Below are 22,514 nucleotides of genomic sequence, written 5' to 3' on the forward strand. Positions count from 1 at the left end.
GGCAAAGAAAACATCTAGCAAAATGAATCCAGGGAGCTCTCACAAGCCAAAAGCCTTCTTGCCTGTCCCAGAGGAAGGTGATCCCCAGGGATCCACATACTTTGGCTTAGCATATTTGCTTGCCATAGTGAGGAACCAGGTATCCCTTTCTCCTCAATTCTCTGCATATGACAGAGGGCTGGAAAGAGTTGCAGAGTCTTTGTTTCACCTCACTTAGGTGTGCAGAATAAGAGTAGGGATAGGGTTGGAATAACCTGTCTGCGACATCCATGTTGGAGAATGAGATTTCTCATTCACTTCTTTAGCAATAGCAATAGCACTTACATTTATATACCGCTCTATAGCCGGAGCTCTCTAAGCGGTTTACAATGATTTAGCATATTGCCCCCAACATTCTGGGTACTCATTCTGGGTACTTTGTTTCTTCTTCTCATAGGAACACAGAAAGCTGCTTTATACTGAGTCAGACCATAGATCCATCTAGCTCAGTATTATCTACACAGACTGTCAGTGGCTTCTCCAGGATTGCAGGCAGGAGTGTCTCTCAGGCCTTGGAGATGCCAAGGAGGGAACTTGGAACCTTTCGCATACTAGTATGCAGGTGCTCTTCCCAGAGAGGCTGCATCTCCCTAAAGGGAATATCTTATAGTGCTCACATGTAGCCTCCCATTCAAATGCAAACCAGGACAGAACCTGTTTAGCAAATGGGACAATTAAAGCTTGCTACCACAAGACCAGCTATCCCCTGTAAGTTGAGTGATTTCTGAGAATGTCTTCATGATTCCTTCCTTTTTCAATTAAACTATTTATTGATGTAAATTTAATCCAAAATTATGAATTCCCAAAGGAAGCCAGCTTCCTGAGGCATCCTGCTTACTGTATCAAGGTGAGCCAAGGAGTTAATCCTGCCAGGATTTGGAATTTCATAAACTCATCTACTGTCCTTATCTTATATCTACATCATCCAGCTATGGTTTACTTTTAAGTGAAGCTATCCAATAGGAAAACCAAGATGGTATTTTGTTGATATACTCTCAAGCTAGATTATTTTGTTAAACTTAAAAAAAAAACCCCAAACCCTTTAATGTGAAATCCTTCTGAAGTTGTCCACATATGTACCAATTACTGCTAGTCCCTAAGTATTATGCAAAGATTGAATATTATTAAATCAAAATATTCCTTATCTGAGTAAACATGGACCACTGTTCTTGGAGACATGTGGTCATTTGACACACAGGATGCATCAGACAACTACATATTCCTTTTATCACAGCTTCTGCACCAATGTGCCTTTGGGGATGTCTGTGCTTGCTGTTTCCCCCCACTCCCTAGATATGTCCCAGGACATAATATAAACAGCAGGTATAATCTTCATTTATTCTGTGTGGTGTGTAATGCTCCATTTCTGGGGTTTCTGTGGTGGAAACAGATGTGGATGCATGTCCTCATGCCTTATTCAAAATACATTGGGGCTATTCTTATGTCACAAAAATTGGGCTAGGAAAATCCTAGCCCAATTTTTGTGATCGTAAGAACCACCGGGTTCACAGCCAAGCCCGGTGGTTCTGGAGCAGCTAACCCGCTCCTGTAGCCCACCCCTTAGCCCGGGTTTGTGGAGCGAGTGCTCTGCAAACCTGGGCTATCTGCTCGTGAGTAGCCACAGCACGGCTGCATGGTATGGCTACTCGTGAGTAGACCCCCAGCCGGGAGGCTTAAAGGCAGCCTCCCAGCTCGGGGGGTCTCCCCAGTATGCCCTGCACACTCACGCAGGGCATAGTGGGGCTTCCAGGGGCTGTGCGGCCCCAGAGCTCCCCAGCCCCTGCCGGCTCCATCTCGGAGCTGGCCATTGTGTGGGCGGCCGATCTGGCCGCCCAGGGCTCTCTTCCCGCTCACTTCCCAAAACCGGGTCTCACAGATCATGAGACCCGGTCCATTACATTTTAAAATAGTCCTTGCCATTTTTTAAAAGCACACCTCGGCCACACTAAATCTTCCTCCCCCATTTCTAGGGAAATAAGCAATTTTACCATCAAACCCTCTAAATTCCATGAGGACTTTGCTGCAGGCAAGAGGGGAGCAAAAGGTGTTCCTTTGTGGGGAAGAAACTGAAGAGAAATAAACCAGAGGGAAAGTAAAGGTAGCCCTGAGCACCCAGAGAGAGATTAAAAATGACACAACCATGTGCCCACTCAACCAGCCAATCAGATTTGTAGTATTTGGTGGGAAGGAAGGAAGGAAGGAGCAGGCCTCAGAGCCTGGAGAGCTATTTCAGATAAGCCTGTGAGCTACAAGTAGTTTCTGAACTACTCAGTGCCTACTTCTGTATCAAGGGCATAGCTACAATTGAACGGTGGAGACAAATGTCCCTGGGCCCTGACTGGGTAACTTTCCCCCTTGCCTCTCTGAAGAAGATGATGATGGGGGGCAGACCAGGGTCCATCTTCACTTTTGTCTCAGGGCCCACTCCAACCTTGTGACGCCCCTTCCTGCCATAGGCATTCAGTTCAAATGAGTGAAAACTGAACTGAATAGGCCCAATTTGGTTCAACTTTCCATTCTGCACAAAACAAATGTGCACCTTTACCAACTGGCAGTTGCAGCAGAGTTCTTTCTGGTAGGAAATGGGAAACAAACTGCCTTTCTCTGGCTGAGACTTGGGGTCAGTCTTATATTTATTGTCATTCTAACTCATCCATTTAATGACATCCTCATATTACCTTGAATGCCTTTGAGTGATGTGGGTTGTCATGTCATGGAGTTAACTCTGTCTGGCTCCTGGGTTTTAAAAAGTTGTTAATTCATTTAGCAGTAAATGTGGCAGGTGGCAGTAATAAACAAACCTGAACACATCCAACCTTCAAGTGACATTTCATTGGTAAACCCCAGCTCATTATGCTCAAAAATATCTTAAGGATGTGATAATTACGGGGCCTTTTCCCCATTTATTTTCCAAACAAAGTACTAATAATAAATAATATAGCAGATGGTACTGGTAGCTCTATTTAACCCCTTCCCAACATTTGCACAACATTCCATTCATAAACCCTGTATGCAAAAGTTCTACTTCAAGAAGTAAGAGTAATATTATGAGCAGAGAGATGAATAATGTTGCCTTCGATTTAAACCAACTTGATACCATAAATTGTCAATTTCAATTGAATTAACACCCAGTAGGAATCTTTCTACTCGACTTTTGATTTGATATAAAGTCCAACCATATTTAATGGTTTTAATTGCTATTAATATATTGTTTTTAAATCATTTTGTTTATATCTTTTTGTAAACTACCCTGAGATTTAATCATTGGCAGTATATAAATGACATACTTTACAAAGAAAATTCCAAATCGATATAAACAAAACAATTAGAAACAATTAAAATATATTAATAACAATTAAAACATTGATGGTTTGACTTTATATAAAATTACATAAATGCATTATTTAAATAAATAGATTCACAGTGGCCAAGAGACAAACTAAGGTTGTATATGGGGAACACTTCTGTGCACACATGAGAGGAAAGGAGATTTTCGGCACGGGCACACACACACACACACACCCACACACACACACCGCTTTTTCTGCAGCCACCTGTGGCTCCCAGAGAGTTGTGGGTTCATCAGAAATATATATTTTGGGAGTCACAGGTGGTTGCAAAGGGATGGGAGGAGTAGACACTGGGACAAAAAGTGACAATGGACCCCTGCCCCCACCTTCTTCTTCAGAGAGGTGCAAAGGAGAGAGCAAAGAGCAAGTGTCATCCAGCTGGTGGACCTCCCTCCCTCCCTTCCTCTGGGTCCAGAGACATTTGTTCTCTCCCTCCCCCCACCCCGTTCAATTGTATCTATGTTCATGATGCCAGGCATTGACCCTAGGACCTCATGGATGCAAGGCAGTGCTCTACCCCTGAGCTATGACCCCATATCACATAAGTAGATGGACATTAGGAAAAACTTCATAATAGCTAGATGGCTGGGGTGGGGGGGAGACATTGTGTGAACTATTTGGAGAGGTTTGACCTAGAGGTATATTTGGCAGATTTCTAAGCCATCCAGTATAAACAACTACAAAGCATTTAGTCATATCAGCTGACCTCAAGGGCACATGAAATAATATAGAAAATTATTTTTGCAGAATTTAAATTCATAAGAGACATTTGTTTTGTGTACATTGTCTAAATGTAATGCTCTCTACGTGGGGGTCCCTTTGTACATAGTTCAGAAACTGCAGTTGGTACAGAATGCGGCAGCCAGTTTAGTCTCTGGGTTTACCAGGAGGGACCATGTAACACCGATTCTAAAAGAATTGCACTAGCTGCCGATATGTTTCCAAACAAAATACAAAGTATTGGTTATTACCTTTAAAGCCCTTAATGGCTTAGGTCCAGGGTATTTAAGAGAGCACCTTATCTATCATGAACCCTGTCGCCTATTAAGATCATGTGAAGAAATCTGGCTGCAGTTGCTGCCAACTCGTTTAGTGGTGACTCAGGATTGGGCCTTCTCTGTGGCTGCCCCAGGGCTTTGGAACATGCTCACTGCTGAAATAAGAGCAGTGAGCGGGTCCTCCTTGTTTTTAGGAGGACCCTGAAGACATACCTATTTTCCCAGGCCTTCAACTGAGATTAAATTTTAAATTGTACTGTGTATTTTTATCTATAATGATTTTTATCTTTTTATGAATTTTAAATGTTTTATATTATATTGTAATTCCGTACACCGCCTAGAGATTTCTATACTAGGTGGTATATCAATTCAATTCAATCAATCAATGTTCTTGTCCTTTCCTGGAAGAGGTTTTGAGGTGACTAAGGCTCATGCAGGCCATCATTTATTTGGAATCTTTGCAAACACTGATCAGTTAGAAACACACACACTTTTTCTTTTCATTATTATTATTATTATTATTATTATTATTATTATTTAGAAAAGGGCTGAATGGCTTGGATCCAAAGATGCTCTTGCTCAAGCAAAACAAAAAACAAAAAAACTTCTGCTCACCTGAAGAGTTTTTTTTAAAAAATTATTATTATTATTCCTGGTGCTTCATATCTGCTGCAGCCCCCTCCATATTTTTCCACACCATTCCAGAGGGTACTCCAATTTCCAGGATTTTTAAAAAAATGGATGTAGGGGGATGCAGCTGAAAAGGAGAAGCAAAAATATCCTATTCTATGAGAAGAGGTCTGATGCAGTAGTAGTGATCCAATGTTGTTGTTTTGCTATTGCTGTGCATGGCTTTTACAAACTAATATAAGCAAAAGAGACACAGCCCTGCCCCAAAGTCCTGACAATCAAACTATCTAAATTTTAACAGTGGTTGATATAGTATGTTATGTTTTTATCACAGACAATGACTTTGGCCCTTATAAATGTGAAGTAATTACTATAAAGAATGTATAAGTTGAAGTTGACTTAAGAGCTTAATCATGTTGAAAGGTATATTAAGAGCAGTGGGGAGACCATGTTATTTAAATGCTCTTCTATTAGTTAATTAGTTAAAAGGGAAATGTGGGTACCTGAACATAATGAGGGCCTGCTGTGAGATCATGACACAACGTAAAAGACAAGCACAATTAAATGATTATCTGTAGTTCAAAACACTAGCAATATCAGGAGTTGAGTGCCTTAATGAGGGGTCAACTCACCATTACAATTTCCTCTCTTTTAATTTCACTCAAGATACTCTGTTGAGTAGGCCTGTTTGGGCTTGTAGACCAGAATGCCCAAACTAGGAGATTGCAAATGATGGATTAGGTTCGCCACTGAACTGCCTGAGGATAGAAAGGAATTCCCATAGAGAGAAATTGGAAGAACAGGTTGTGAAGGATGCTACAAGCCTATGCAACTGAACTGCAGGTTAATTATTAGACTTAGGCTGAAAGCCCCACTGACCTCAGTAGGACTAACACATCAATAAACATGCATAGAATTGCACTGTCAGAGTTAGACTTTGATGGTTCGGCTACACATTATTATTTTAAGCTGCCTTGAGGACATCTAATGGCAAAAGGAAAATATAGGGCACTTTTGGACATCACAGGAAACCTGTGGCTAACTCGCCTCAGGTTGGCCCCCCGTGACGTCCGAATTATTTGAACCGCAGTCGCAAGACCCAATCAGGGTTCTGATTTCTCCCCCAAACCTCCAATGGAATTCTCAGTTTGTAGTAAGGTACACTCACCAAACTGAAGCTCCAGAGGCTTCTATTTTTTTTCTGGATTGGACAACTAAACCAAACTGTAGCTAAGGGAGGAAGCGCCTCCCGCCACCTACATTCAATTGGCTGTTGTGGCTTTCATTCCAGGGATGGAGGAAGCCTACACAGGCAATTCCTGCCCCTTTTTAGTCTCCCAGGCTGCAGATTTTAATTGTCTGGGAGTGCTCCAGAGGACTCGGAGGAAAACTGTGGGTCTGTTGGGTCCACAGTTAAAGATACATCCGAAGGCAGCCATAGATTGTCATAATATACCAATTTAATTAATTAATTAATTAATTAATTAATTAATTAAATTTATATACCACTTGATTCCAAAAGCTCTAGGCAGTTCAAATATATGCATGCTATATGTTACAGTGTCTGTAAAAAAACCAGACAAACCCTATGTCACAATTCTTTGCTGCAACACAATGTTGGAAAGAGGTTATTTGGAGCGCAATAGTACAGAAGGACACTTAACTCTTCCTTAACTAACCACCCATCTGATTTGCATAATTAGCAAATGGTTTGCATAACAAGCAAAATAGATGACCCAGAGTTGGGCAACTGGAATAAGACCCTAATTGTGGCAAAACTGTAAGGGACGGGAAAAGGAAATATAGAGGCCTATACAATACAAAGTGCTATGTGGAAATGGATTCTGAAAGAAGGGGAAGGATTGGTTGGAAGATACTGATATTACAGTCTGTTTGAGAGTCCTTTTCCTAAAAGAATTCTAAACATAAAACCACATTTCTCTTTCATATGTGGCTTCAAATCAAAATGGCTTCAAAGGATTCAGTTTTACTCTATCACAGGCTGCTGAACTGACAGAACCCATTTTGGCAGGGTTAATTTCATTTAAATCAAATCGATTTAAATCATGATTTAAATCTTCATAGAAGGTCTCAACTTTAAATTCAATTTTAATTTCAATTGAAATTAAATTGATTTCAGTCAATCACAACTCACTAATCAGGAAGATTGTTTTATCATCATTTTCTAGTAAAAGTATATTCTTGCTGTCTCATATAACCATAATACTTATTTAGGGATAGATGTAAGTTTTATTTTTAGAAAGTAGGTACACATTGTAATAGATGCACACATCTCATAAAGCTGTTCCATTTGGGCAACCAAGCCTTGCATTTCTTTGTTGCATTTTGTGCTTGCATTTTGCATGCATGCCTGTCTTATCCACAGGTACAGAAACCTCATTAAAATATTCCTCAATGGGGTCTCTTTTGACAGCCTGCTGCTATGATAGGTGTTTCCCTTCTACAGTGGGGGATACACAATGAAAAAATTTCCTTGGGACTGTATCAATCCATTCTGTTAACTTTGGGTTTCACTTTCTATTCCCCTCCCCTCTCCGTTGCATTTATATCCAGACTACTACTCCTTGCTCAGATCTACTCCATCCCCCCAAATTCTCTATTCATTAATTGGCCTTCTTTAGCCCAATTCAGACGTTATACTCTATGAGTTATAGATGTCAGTAAACTTGTTTACTTGTTTATGTGAATGACTGTACCTGTGTTCAGTTTAAAAGTGAACCTGGATATAGGCTCTTCAAATGCATAGTGCATATAGGAAGTGTACTTCTGTACCTGCGCTTAGCACAACATGTAAATGGCTACACCTGTGTACAGATCTGTACCTGTGTACATTGTACACTTGTTGTATGAGTGTTGAACATAACATGTGATTGGGCCTAATATCTTGGCACTTTTAGAAAGAGAGAGGGGACAAGAGCTTGTGAGTGTGTGTGTGCTGCATGTATACCACCTGTTCATAGAACTGATCAGGTCTGTTATCATCCCCATATACTGTACTTCTATTAACATGTTCATAGAATATAATTAGAAATTATGGTAATCATTCATGATGATATCTAACCTATCTTTTAAAATTATTTTTATTTTAAAAAATCCAATTTTAATTTTAAAAATCAGATTTGTTTCATTTTTTAAAAAAAATAATTGATTTTTAAAATCAACACTGCTTTTTGGAGGTAAAAGGGCAGATCAAGCAAACAAACACTGGACATTCGATAAAAGCTATGCAAGATACTCTTAAAATTAATTGCTTCTTTGCTAGAACAGTAACACAACATTTTATAAATATCATACTTAAAAATATATATATTCATAACATCCATAATGGTTGCAGCCTTAGTACCAGGATGTGTCTTTTCTAATTATTTGGCTCTTGTGCCATCCTTGTATTCTTTTCCTGATTTCAGAGTTGTGTATCTGATAAGGAAGACAAAGTAAATGAGGACTTGGACATCAGTCAGTTGTTTGTTTATTCAGTAACGGCCGATGAGGGCAGCACCGGGGAATGGGCAGCAAGAGACACCTTTAGAAATAAATTAACTCTGCAGCCAGATGCAGAGACCAGGGCGCTTTCCAGATCACACACTACAACAGTGCCACGACGTGTCTGTTAAGTGTGCTTCTATACTGCTAGTTTGGCCATCACAGTCCCTGCACCGGCAGCAAGCTGCTGTTCACATTTCCAATGCAGTCTTTCAGATTTTATCCTTGCATTTTGGTCCTACAATGCTGTATGTGTGTCTCAAGAGAGAGCGATAGAGAGAGAGCGCGCGCTATGTTTTCCCATTGCAGGAGGGTTGCACAAGCAATTTATATTTTCAAAACGATCCTGCCAAGTCAAAGCATTTTACTGCTGAACAACCTGTAATCTGGAAAGCACCATGCTGCTGCCCCACAGGGATGCTGGGAGGTAGTGGCGTAACGAGGGTGGAACAGGCAGGGCACATACCCCAGGTGCCATTGCAGGGGGGCGCAAAGTGCCTGGCACTGCCCGGTGCCTGCCCCAACTGCTGTCGGAGAGGCGCCGTGCCCCCCCTCCCAGAGAGCACTTGCCGTTTATTTCAGGCAGCGTTTGCTGCCTGAAAGCATCCATTCCCCTTTCTCTCCCTCCAGAGAGGGAGAGAAAGGAAGAATAGATGCTTTCAGGGAGGATACCCTGCCTGAAATGACTCTGAAGAGCTTGCTCAGGCTCTCTGGAGCTCGAGGCCACGCCCCCTTTGCATGTGATGTCAAAGGGGCTGTGGCCTCAAACTCCAAAGAGCCTGAGCAAGCTAAACTTATAACTTTAAAATACAAGTAAAATCTGCTTTAAAACAGGTGGCGGGGGGGGGAGAAAAAGAGGAAAGTGACTTCAGCTGGTCAAACTGAGAGCTTGTTTCTCACAATTTGACTTCTCTAATACTACTCAATGAGCTTTGTGACTGAGGCAGCATTTGAATCTGGTGCCTTTTGTATGTAAACTTATTATATGATCAATGATCCATTGCAGAATTGTCCATTATACAATTTTGAATGACCCCTTTTTTTGAAGTACTAGGTCTGGCTCATCGGATAATGGTGTTTTGTTTTGCCAATCCTTGTAGCTCTCCTGTTGGTAAGAACTTGAGTACAAGCAGTGCATTTGTTTTCAGCTTCTTTAAATATTTTCTTCTTATCAGGGCAGTTTTAAAATTTCATGCCTATGAAGTAGTACTATAAAGTCTGGATTCCATGTCTTTCCTTTTGCATATCCATTATAATGTATCGTCCAGTTAATGATTTTAGTAAAGGTGCACTTCATTACTCAGTTTTGAGCAAACTGTCGATATAGGAAGATGCTGAAAGGCATCATTTCATACTGTGCGGGAGAAGGCAATGGCTCTGTGGTCTCCAGGAGTCGACACCAACTTGACGGCACAACCTTTCCTTTCCTTTTTTTTTACACTGCTCTGGGCTACTTGGAGGAGGAGGAAGTGCGGGATATAAAAACTGTGAAATAAAATAAATACTTTTATTTGAGCTGATATTATGGTAAAGTTATCTGAAAGATGGGTGTCACTGTCAGATGTTTGGACCAGGGCGGGGTGCAATTTCAGTGCTTGCCCTAGGTGCTATTTTCCCTAGATACGCCCCTGCCGGGCAGGGCACAACTGCCCCTCAAGGGATCCCAGGCAAGAGCACCACCACTTGAGGCAGCTTGCTGGTGCTGCCCTAACATTGGTAGGTGCCTCTCCCCCGCCCCCCCCCACTCCGGCGCTGCCCTCACCGGTGCTATTGTGTTTATTCTAACACTTTTTCTATATTTGCATCTTTTTTATCCCCTTCAATCCCCTCTCCCTCCTTGTTCCTGTTCTGAAAACAAACTGGAAGAAACTCCAACTACAGGAAGACAATACATAGCTCACTAAGTAGCTTGCTCCAATGTACCAGGAGTATTGCCCTTATAAACTTTTCATACACACATCCCAATCCTGATCCTTGAATAGAGAAATGAGCTGGAGCTTCAGCCTGAGGTGTGTTCAACATGCTGACCTTGCACAAAAATAGAAAGGCATCAGTGAGAGAGAGAAATAAGGACATTTCAAAATGAACTGCATTCCATGTACTTCACTTACCATCATTTCAATGCTTTTGTTCTCAGAAGACACATAACAAGTGGGGATAGTCTTTTACTGTAGTTTCTGGTGTTTTGATGAGTTTGGCTGTAAAATAAAATAAGCTGAAGGAGGTTTAACACAAGGGCTTGTGAACATATCTTGTAAGCAAGGATTACTTCTACAACACACCTCAGTCAACTCACACAGAGTTCTTTGTTAAATACAGAAACACTACTGAATCACTCAAATAGCCATACAGTATTTGTATGATAGAGCGGAGACTGGAAGGTGACACATCACGTACTTGAATATCAAATGTTATTCTTCCCATGGGAAGCAGTGTCATTCTCTTTAAAGCAAAGGTCTTGAAGCTAGCAAAAGGAATTTGCATTCTACTTTGACAGCTCTGCTTCACACTAATTCATATACAGTAGTTAAGTTGGCTATTAACTATAGGATAAGAATATATTCGTTCCCTAAGGATGTTGAGACCTGGTGGAACACCACCTTCCTCTTGCTCCAGGACCCACAGGAGCAAGAGACAGCACCTGGCGAGCAAGAGACAGCTTTACAGTCAAAGCTCACTAATGCCACAGAAGACTTAAAATGCCATTCAACATGTAACAAAAAAGTATCAGCTGTTATTAAGAGGAAAAGGCTTTAATTAATGAAAAAGTGGTTATTAGTAACATCATATTTACAAATAGTCTAAATTTTAATAAGCAGGTGCCTAACATGAAGCAAGAATCCAATTAGACAGTAGATGAAGTTATGTGCTGCTAGGGGTTGGCTTCTCCCTCCCCCATCTGTTTTGTCACCATCTGGCCACAAGAGGTTTTAATAACCAATCCAGGGCTAGAAAGGGTAAAAATAACTTGAAATATAACACTATCTGGAAGGGGGAAAGTTAAGAATAACGACAGATACCTTCATAAGATGAACTTGCATACTGGGAAAAAATAAGATTCTTCTGAGAATCCAAATCATAATGTGTGATCTATAAGGTTACTGTTGTTATCTTGAAAGAGCAAAAGCACATTCATGCATAGAACTAATTAAATCTGTTCCAATTTTAGCAGCTTTCAAAGTGGGTTGTCTTTCACATCTCTCTTTAGTGATACAGTGGAGGAAGAAATGAGTTCAGAAGACTAGATTTATCTAGTATCTCATACAAAAGTGTTATTTATTAGGGGTGTGCACAAGCCAAAATCGTGCTCAGTTTGATGTGTGGTTCAAATTCAGATTGATGTGTGGTTCAAATTCAGATTGATACTTCTGTGGTTGCACGGAGGCCGGAACTGCATCGCCGCATGGGTGGCTTGCTAAAAGAGACATCACAGCGTGTGCACTTGGGCTCCGAGCTGCAACGGGGGTTGCAAGTGATGGTGCCAGCAGCCACGCCAGTCAGGTAAAACCGTTTAACTACCTTTCTCACCACTACCCCTGGCCGTCCATTCAACATCAAACTGCTCCGCCCAAACTAGGCTTGGATCGGATTGATCGTGGACTGAACTGCCCAAGTTTGGTTCATGATCAAGTGCTGAACTGGTCCAGTTCAAGGTGAACCAGTTCAGTGTTGACAGGTTCGTGTATGCCCTAGGCACAAGATCACACTCTTGTACCCAGCAAATGAATTTGGAATAACTGGCAAACCACCACCACCATGACTAGTACATATTAATAGTCATTGAAGTGACTAATTCATATAATCAATGAATTAGATAGTAAATCTGTTCCTAGATTGTACCACTTCAGACTGCAAATGGAAGAATACATAGCACCCATTCGGACATGGCGTAAAACTTCAGGTAGATGAACTTGTGGTTATTCTGCGAAGATGGGAATCATGCCGCAGATGATTGATCAATTGCAGTTTGGCAACCTCTTGCTTCTGGACAGAGGAACCCCTCCCTCTTCCTGGTCCACCAAGGCTGCATTCCAGCAAGTGCTGTACTGCATGTATCGCCAGACTCTTGGCAAGGCATCAGGATGTCAGTAAAGTGGCAACCATTGGCCATGAGCTTTGAGGGGGCATGCTCAGTGTGATCGTGCCTTTTTTACATTGATCACCCACCCTCGGCATGGAAAAGACATTTTAACCCTTTCCTCACACCACTTGCACCACTACCTTTGTGAGAGCTCTGGAGCTATACAGTCTTGCAAAAGCACAACTATTGATACCAGGGGATGGTGAGGGGCACTTGCTGATGGGTTGGTGCCAAACGCACAAGAAACCAACCACCCCCTTCCTCAGAGCAAGTCAGACTTTGCCCGTCAACACCCTTTGAACCCTTGTCTTTGAAATTTCAGCACAGGAGAAGTGCCACAGAAAACTGGACTTGCTGGCCTCCCGCCACCTCCCTGCACACAAGTCCCACGGTTGATGAGTAGGTGCGATGGACAGAGACAGACACCAGATTTGTGGGGTGACATGTTTTCTCTTTAATTGACAGGACCACTGGAAGCTTGCCATGGCCAGGGTTTCTGCAGGTGTATTCTTGATGTAGCATTGATGGGAACCCCAACATTGCAGGGGGTCGGCTCACTGGTATTTCTGATAAGCGCCATGCTATCACTCCCCCAATTGATTGGCATATGTGCCCTTTGTGGGAAAGCAACCTAGTTGTTCCATTTCTTGTGTTTCTGGGCCTTCATGTGTTGGTGCATAAATCACTCCAGTCCTGAATTTCTGGAGTCCTTTCTTGCTGTCCCTGTCTTGTTGTCCCATCCTTTAATTGTGGATGGACAAAGGGGCTCATAAGACACAGGAGTAAGTGGGCTTTCTCCAATGTGCTTCATTTTTTTAAAATGAATTATCTCTAGGGACACAGCATCCTTGTTTCCAACCACTGGAAGGAGGAGTAAGGAGACCGTGGGGGGCGGGACACCAGCTCCAAGAGGCAGCCAGCAAGAAACATAGCTGGCATACTGAGCCATTTCTGGGCTGCTCTGAGCTGCCCATTCTATCATCTCAGGAGGAGCTATGGCACAAAAACCAGGTTACAGTGGCAGCAGAATTCAGATGAAACAATAGCCCTTTGGAACCTGAGGTTTCAGCAGTGAAACTCACTGAAAACCCAAGGTTCAAATTCAGGTTTGGGAGCAAAAATGGAGCTGTGGCTGGGTGACAAATCTGGGTTTTCACACCTTTGGATGACCACAAACTCTAACCTCTGGCATGTTTACCTCCAATTTAGTGTTATGTCCGAACGTGGCCATAGAGGAGTAGTTTCTATGGAACTTTGTATTCTGCCTGGAGATGTGGGCAGTCAGTGTTTAAGTACAAGCATAATATGATCTCTCCAGGTTACCCTGGAGACCAATCTGGCTGCCACATTTTGAACTAACTGAAGTTTCTGAACTATGTACAAAGGCAACCCTAGGTAGAGAGCACTGCAATAGTCACCCCTGGAGGTTACTGGCAGGTGAACTATTCATTCATTCAATTTATACACCCTTCCAAAAATGGCTCAGGGTGGTTTACAACAGAATAAAAACATTTAAAACCAGTTATCAATTAAAATCAAAACTATGAAAACAGAATAAAACCAATTAAACATTCAAACAGTAGAAAACCCTGGAAAACCAGGGCAAACATTTAAAACAATTTAAAACAGTTTACAACAATCTAAAAACGCTGGAAAAAACAGATAGGTTTTAAGGGCTCTCCTGAAAGACAATAATCAACTCAAATTACGGATTTCTGCTGAGAGTGCATTTCACAGCCCAGGAGCAGCTACAGAGAAGGCCCACCTCTGAGCCGCCACCAGATGTGCTTGTGGTAACTGGAGACAGACCTCCTCAGATGACCTTAACATGCAGTGGGGATCATGCAGAAGAAGGCGCTCTCTAAGATAATTTGGACCCAAGCCGTTCAGGGCTTTAAAGTTAATGACCAGCACTTTATATTTTGCCCAGAAACATATTGGCAGCCAGTGTAACTGTTTCAAGACAGGCATTATATGGTCTCTCTGGGTTGCTCCAGAGACCAATCTAGCTGCCGCATTTTGAACTAACTGAAGTTTCCTAACTATGTACAAAGGGAGCTCCACATAGAGCGCATTGTCAATAGTCAAGCCAGGAGGTTACCAGCTGATGCACCACTGTTTTGAGGTCATCCTCTTCAAGGAACGGGTGCAGCTGTCGAATCAGCCAAAACTGATAGAAAGCACTCCTGGCCATGGCCTCCACCTGAGATACCAGGGTGAGGCCTGAGTCCAGGAGTACTCCTAAGCTGTACACCTGCTCTTTCTGCAGGAGCGTAACCCCATCCAGCACAGGAAGATCTAACTCACCCCACAGATTCTGAGCCCCTATAATGAGCACCTCCGTCTTGCTTGGATTTAGCTTCAATTTGTTATCCCTCATCCAGCCCATTACTGCCTGTAGACAGGCATTTAGAGAATGAGTGTCATTTCCTGAAATTTGGGTGTCAGCATACTGATAACACCCAGCACCAAATCTCCTGTTGACCTCACCCAGCGGTTTCATGTAGATATTGAAAAGCATTGGTGACAGAATGGAGCCCTGTGGGACTTGATATAACAGCTCCTGCTTTGAGGAGCAACTGTCACCAAGCTCCACCATCTGGAATCTACCTGAGAGATACGAGCGGAACCACAGCAAAGCAGTGTCCCCTATCCCCAACTCCCCCAGGTGATCCAGAAGGATACCATGTTGATGGTATTGAACGCTGCCAAGAGATACAGAAGAATCAGCAGAGTCTCACTCGCTCTCTCAGTTTTCCAGTTACGGAGCTGTAATTATGATATTAACTAGGCCACCTCCAACAATCTTCCTGCTACATAGAAGCAGCCAAGTCAGACAAGGATCCAGAGAACAAGTGGTAGACTGCACCGCCCCAAGCAGCTTGTCCACATCCTCAGGAGTCACAGATTGAAATTGATCCAACCTAATACTGCAAGAAGGATTGCTGGACACCTCCTCCATAGACCTTGCAGAGGAGTCAATGTTGACTCGAATACAGGAGTTCTTGTTCACAAAGAACCCATTAAAAGTGCCACAGCAGAACAACAGCAGGGACTGATTTGAAGTAGAAGGTGCAGAAACTAAGCTCTTCACAACCCAGGATAGCTCTGCTGAGCGTGAACCTGCAGCCGCAATGCGTGCAGACCAAAATCTCTTTTTTGCTGCACGCACCACCACCACATAAGTCTTCAAATGGGTCACATGCCGCATCCTGTCAGATTCAAACCAAGTTCTCCTCCACTTGCATTCTAATTGCCTACCCAACCGCATCAGCCCCCACAATTTCTCAGAATACCAAGGGGCCATTTTTGAAGCAGGTCAGGAGGGACACTTAGGAGTAATCATGTCTACTGCCCTGTTGAGTTCCCTATTCCAGGTTCCCACCAGGACATTGACAGAATCACCGGTCGCACCAACATCAAAATCCTCCAAGGCCTTTTGAAATCCTACTGGGTCCAGCAGCCTTTTCAGACGGACCATCCTAATAGGTCCACCACCCCTACAGGGGTGGATTGTGGCTGTGAAACCAGCCTTAACCAGCGAGTGGTACATCCATGACAATGGGGAAACCACTGGATACCCCACCCATGGAACACACCCCTGATCTGAACACCAAATTGAGTGTGTGGCTGGCAACATGAGTTGGTTCAGAAACTAATTGGGATAGGCCCATTGTTGTCATGGCCACTATGAACTTCTGAGCCGCACCAGACAAGCCAGCCCCAAAGTGGATATTGAAGTCCCCCAGCACCAAAAGTCTAAGAGACTCCAACACCAACTCCGCGACCAGCTCCTTGAACTCAGTTAGTGAGTCAGTTGGGCAGCAGGGTGGACGGTACACCAACAGAATCCCTAGTCTATCCTTACTTCCCAGCCTCGAAAATATGCACTCAGTATAAGTCGCAGGGGCCCTGGTAACAGAGATGGTATTCTTATGGACCACAGCCACTCCACCACCCAACTGCCCACTTCCCCTAGCCTGCTCCATGACAAAGTAACCTGGAGGAAGAAGCTGAGCCCATACTGGACCACTCCCCACCACCAACCAGGTCTCAGTTATACGTGCCAGGTCAGCTTCCTCATCCACGATCAAATGGTGAACAATTTTGGTCTTATTCTGAACTTACCTGGTGTTGCAGAGGAGCAAGGCCAGACTCTGTGGGTAGTTGGAGCTGCTCCCCGAGGCCTGACAGTTGACAAAGCAGTTGGAAGTGGAAACAGTTACTAAATTACTGATTTCCCTTCCCCTGTAACGTCCAGCTTCTCTGCCAGCACCAATTCTTCTATTTCCCACCAGTACATTAATAGCTGCCCCAAAACTGCAGGATGCACTCCCAGGACCATCCCACTCAAGAGAGTCCAAACACATACCTGCAGAAAGGCCCAGCACAGCCCGGCACAACCCAACCCAACAGCCCTCAGTCCAACCCAACGGGTGACCCATTGGCCTTGCCAACGGCTACGTCTTTGGTGAGCCTCCTTGTTTTTAAGCCTGCAAGCCCCAAAAGCCACTCCTCCCACAAGCAGCTCCCAGGTCAAGCGACAGGTGGTTCAGTTCAACAAACTGAGAGGCTGGCATGCAGCCAGCTGGAACTTGGCAGCAGACAAGCAGACAAGCAGGCTGCTCCACGTCTGGGCTGGAATATCCACAGGAGGCAGAATGGCCAGTTGGTAAGGACACTACAAGGCTGACGCAGCTGTCAAATCAGTCAAAGCTGATAAAAGGCGCTCCTAGCCATAGCCTCCACCTGAGAGCACCCCCAAACTGTATAACTGTTCCTTCTGGGGGAGTGTAACCCCATCCAGAATAGGAAGATCTATCCCATCCCTCAAATTCCAATCCCCCACACTGAGCACCTCCATCTTGCTTGGATTAATCCATCAATAACATTACCTGATGATGATCAGGAGAAATAGATTTGGGTGTCATCAGCATACTGATAACATCCTGAATGAAATCTCTGGATGGCCTCATCCAGCTGTTTCATGTAGATATAAAAAAGCATTGATTATATATATATATATATATATATATATATATATATATATATATATAAAATTTAAAAATAGATATTTAAAAGCATTTCAGCCCTACTTTCCCCTACATTGAGTCTGAAATGGTATAATCCAGGCATAGTCTTGCCATTTTATCTGCTGTTCGTGCAAACTCTCTCTTACCTTAGAATCCACACTTCAGTCATCCACTTTGGTGGTTCATGCAGGGGTGGGGGCTGAACTGCAGTGGTCAGCTGCCCTAGGGGGCCAACTTAGAAGACCCATCATGTACGGACCAATGATGGATGGTGCAGTCTTCACCCTGCACACACTGCTTCTGTTCATAAGTGTTCAACGATGCAGTGTTAGAGGTGTGCCCCAAAACTGAATTATGGACTCTGAATTGCAAATTAAAAGTCTGATTTAACTTCCTCCTTTGCCATGCTCTCTAGTCCATTGCCAAATAATTGGTATCATCAATAACAAGCCAGTCTATAAGTCGTAATATGATTTGCTGCAGAAGAGCTGTAAAACTAGTCTCATTTCCAGCTGCAGAGTGGAAGAATTATTCCTTGTCAAAGTGGTTATGCTTCTTTAGAATTAAGTGTTCACCCACAGCTGCTGGCAAAATCCAAGCACTTAGCAATATTCCCTGCAGTATTGCTGGATACGGCAATGTTGTTGTATAATTGGATAGTTTGTCTTTAAAAGGTAAAAGGTAGCATACAGCAAACCAAGTCCTTCTTCAGATCAGACAGGCCTGGTTAGAGACTGTCTTTACATTACAATAATTTTTGCTGAATACAGCAGTCATGCTGCAATTTACTATGTGCCAACCAGTACAATTTCAATGCAGTTTTTACTCTTACATCTAGTACTTTTCAAGGGGAACTTCAGCCCCATTTCTCTTCTGCATCTGTCAAGGCATACCTAGCTAGCATATTGTCACAAGCATTATGTTAGTGTTCTAGAGAAGGGAGAGGACTCCCTTCGGTAGGTGCAGCTTCTCACACCCTGCTGAAACATGACCGGCTTCCTGATGAATATTAAAGGAACAGGAGCTTCATTCTCCTTTGCATTAGGTTCTTGGAATGCCATCAGAGGCAGATAAGCTGGTGCAAATGTTTAGGAGAAACAGAGGTGTGGCCCAAGTTTCTGGGAGTCCTGGACAAAGAACTGTTTCCCCCCATCCCCACCAGCATGTCCCCCCACTGACATGTCCCTCCAAGCTCACCTGAATGGGGGGGAGGGGAATGTAGTGGCATGCTGGCAGGTGACAGCAGGTGGGCTGGCGAATGATCTGGTGGACAGGCAGCTTTTCCTAATCACCCTCTTGCAAACAAGGAGGCAGTAGCATCAGCCGTAGCTCCTGCTCCTCCATCTTCAGAGAGTGGGAGGAGAGGAGGAAGGGGAGCTGCAACAATCTCATTCCCCCCATTCTCTAGGTGGAATGGTGGGAGGGGGGGAGAAGCTGTACTGCCTCTGAGTCCTGGTATTGGCGGCTCCTCTGCCTCCCCTTTCCCTCAGTGAATAGGCCTTTTTCCCAGAGGCCCCTGCAACATCACAGGGGGTGCTGGGAGGAATCCCCTTCCCTTTATGGGCAGGGGAATGCTGTGGCACTGCAAGCCTCTTACTCTACCACTACCTTCTTCCACATGCTCCCCATCTGCAAATGGGTTTGTCTCTAAGGACTTGCAGCGCTGTTGAGCCCTCCCATATAGGTCTCAGGGGTCAGTCATGGCCAGGCCCTGAGTTGGCCAACTCCTGACTCCGGCCCTGAGGAGCAGTACCTATATAAGTGCTATATACATTATATCTATATCTATATCTAATGTATATATCACCTGATATGTGTATCTCTCATTGGTGTACACAATTTAAAACACAACAAGTTAAAAAAACAATTAAAGGAATTTCACAGAATAAAAACTATTCCATGGGATAAAAACAATTAAAAGGGTTAAAATTAATTTCAGTTCAAAGCCTGAGAAAACAGATGTGTCTTGAGAGTCTTCCTAAAAGCAATCAGAGAAGGAGATGCTCTTATTTTGACAGGTAGCATACTGCAAAGCCCCGGGGAAGCCACAGAGAAGGCCCCGTCCCGAGTCACCTCCAAACAAGCCCGAGGCAACCATTACTGGACCTCTCTAGTAAGACATGTCAAGGTTTGTCATTTACGTGGAACAGGCTGGAAATGTGATTTAAAATCTCCTTTATTAAAACAACCAAAACGTCACAGGTCTTAAGCAAGCTTTCAAGTCCCCAAGAACTTGTCATCAGGCTGGATGTTAAAAGAAACAAAAAGGGAGCTGGGCATGGTGCAGGAGCTCAAAACCTTACGTCCACAGTCTTAACATGGAAGAAAAATGTACAAATATATTTATATTCCGCTTTTCAACCAAAGTTCCCAAAGCAGTTTACATAGGTATAAATAAAATGTGTAAAGCACATAGAAGAACAGGCCCTGCTGGGAGCGAATCAGCATGGCTTCTGCAAAGGGAAATCTTGCCTCATGAACCTTTTAGAGTTCTTTGAGAGTGTCAACAAGTGTGTGGATAAGGGTGATCCAGTTAACATAGTATACCTGGACTTCCAAAAAGCTTTCGATAAAGGTCCTCATCGAAGACTCCTAAGGAAACTTAGCAGTCATGGGATAAGGGGACAAGTACATGTGTGGATTGCTAACTGGTTCAAGGACAGGAAACAGAGGATAGGGATAAATGAAGTTTTTTCACAATGGAGGGAAGTAAGAAGTGGGGTCTCCCAGGGATCTGTACTTGGACCGGTGCTTTTTAATTTATTAATAAATGATCAAGAAGTAGGGGTAAGAGGTGAGGTGGCCAAATTTGCAGATGATACCAACGTCTTTCGGGTAACGAAATCCAAAATGGATTCTGAAGAGCTCCAAAAGGATCTCTACGAACTGGGGGAGTGGGCGACAAAATGGCAAATGCGGTTCAGTGTTGGCAAATGTAAATTGATGCACATTGGGACAAAAAAACCAAATTTCAAGTATACGTTGATGGGATCTGAGCTGTCGGTGACTGATCAAGAGAGGGATCTTGGGGTCGTGGTGGACAGCTCATTGAAAGTGTTGACTCAAATGTGTGGCAGCTGTAAAAAAGGCCAATTCCATGCTAGGGATCATTAGGAAGGGGACTGAAAATAAAACTGCTAATATTATAATGGCTTTATACAAAACTATGGTGCGGCCAAACCTGGAGTACTGTGTACAATTCTGGTCACCACATCTAAAAAAGGACATTGTAGAACTGGAAAAGGTGCAGAAGAGGTGATCAGGGACTTAGAGCACCTTTCTTATGTGGCAAGGTTACAACACCTGGGGCTCTACATATAGAGAATTATTATGGGCTAAAGATAAGAAGACGATTACTCAAGCTATCAAAATGCTACAACAACAACTTTCTATGTTAGTAGCAAATGAAGTTGAACGGAACTTAAAATATGTTAAGCAAAGGTCATTTGAGTTTGCAAATAAACCAGGCAAGTTGTTGGCTTGGAAACATAAAATAGAAACATAAAATAGATACTAACAACAGCCACTGGAGGGATGCTGTGCTGGAGATGGATAGGGAAAGTTACATGGAGTTTAGGAGAGTTACACAGATTTAATTACAGCCTCACAAAATGCTAGCTACTGATTTCAGGATGCACATTAGACTTTCTAGATAAAGAATATGACTGTTCATCTATTTTAGGGGGGGGGGGTGGAATCCTAGCAGCTGCTACGTTCTGTCCCCAGCATATTTTCGAATGGACCATCATGCTACCTATGATTTCTTATTACTCAGCATCATGCCTAGATGTTTAAAACATGGATGCTCCAGGAAGCCCTAGTTCAATCCACAAGTCTCAATCCTCCATGCAGCTATCATCAGTATGCTGTCTAACCACTGCTAGTGTGCAGAGCTACAGTCTAATTAGCTGCATGTGCATTCTACAGTGTGTGTGTGTGGGAGAAAACTGGGGAAAGGTACAGGATCTGTATTTTGGAAAGAGAAGCTATAGTTTTTTGAAATATGTATATTCCATTTCTGGGAAAACAAGCATCGATTGTCCACTTCTGCAACAAAATGTTTCTGAGTTACACTTTTCCTATGTCACATCCAAGGAGAAGTTTATAGATCTTCACTCAGAGACTGTGACTGTCTCGATGGTCGATGGAAGAGAGCTGGTCTTGTGGTAACAGGCATGACTTGTCCTCTTAAGCTAAGCAGGGTCCACCCTGGTTGCATATGAAAGGGAGACTAGAAGTGTTTGCACTGTAAGATATTCCCCTTAGGGGACAGAGCTGCTGTGGGAAGAGCATCTAGGTTCTAGGTTCCCTCCCTGGCAGCATCTCCAAGATAGGGCTGAGAGAGATTCCTGCCTGCAACCTTGGAGAAGCCACTGCCAGTCTGTGTAGACAATATGGAGCAAGATGGACCTATGGTCTGACTCAGTATATGGCAGCTTCCTATGTTCTTTAAAATTCCAAGGCAGGAAGAGAATATGCACCTACCCACCTCACTGCTATAGCAAGACTTTTGCTCACCTCTCAATACAAATTAAAGATGTGCAGAGCTATCAACAACAATTAGCTATGATGCCTAAATGGAACTTCCATGTTCAGAGGCAGTATAGCTCCAAATGCCAGATACTGAGGACTAACAATAGACAATGGCTGCTTTCCTGCCCTGCTTATGAACCTACCAGAGGCACTTGGATGTCCACTGCCAGAAACAGAAGGAAAGACAAGATGAAGCTTTGGAATGATCCAGCAAGGGCTGCTTGGATTTTATTATTCATGATGTGCAGCAAAATGTTAACAAGAAGGCACACTTTCTTTCATTTCAACATTGTCTACTACTGTCAGTACTACTACCATTGAATTATTTATTGTGCTATGTACTATA

The 22,514-nt window shown here is 43.2% G+C and overlaps 1 long non-coding RNA gene across 1 annotated transcript in view; it reads right to left on the bottom strand.

The window, feature by feature from the left end:
- LOC128337598 (uncharacterized) overlaps positions 1-22,514 on the bottom strand; it is a 48,761-nt gene that overhangs the window by 19,939 nt on the left and 6,308 nt on the right. Inside the window, exon 2 of the long non-coding RNA XR_008312332.1 lies at positions 10,633-10,719. This is a non-coding gene — a long non-coding RNA (uncharacterized LOC128337598). The remainder of the gene's footprint in view (positions 1-10,632; positions 10,720-22,514) is intronic.

Source organism: Hemicordylus capensis, chromosome 1 (assembly GCF_027244095.1).
Source record: "Hemicordylus capensis ecotype Gifberg chromosome 1, rHemCap1.1.pri, whole genome shotgun sequence".
NCBI classification, from domain to species: Eukaryota; Metazoa; Chordata; class Lepidosauria; order Squamata; family Cordylidae; genus Hemicordylus; species Hemicordylus capensis.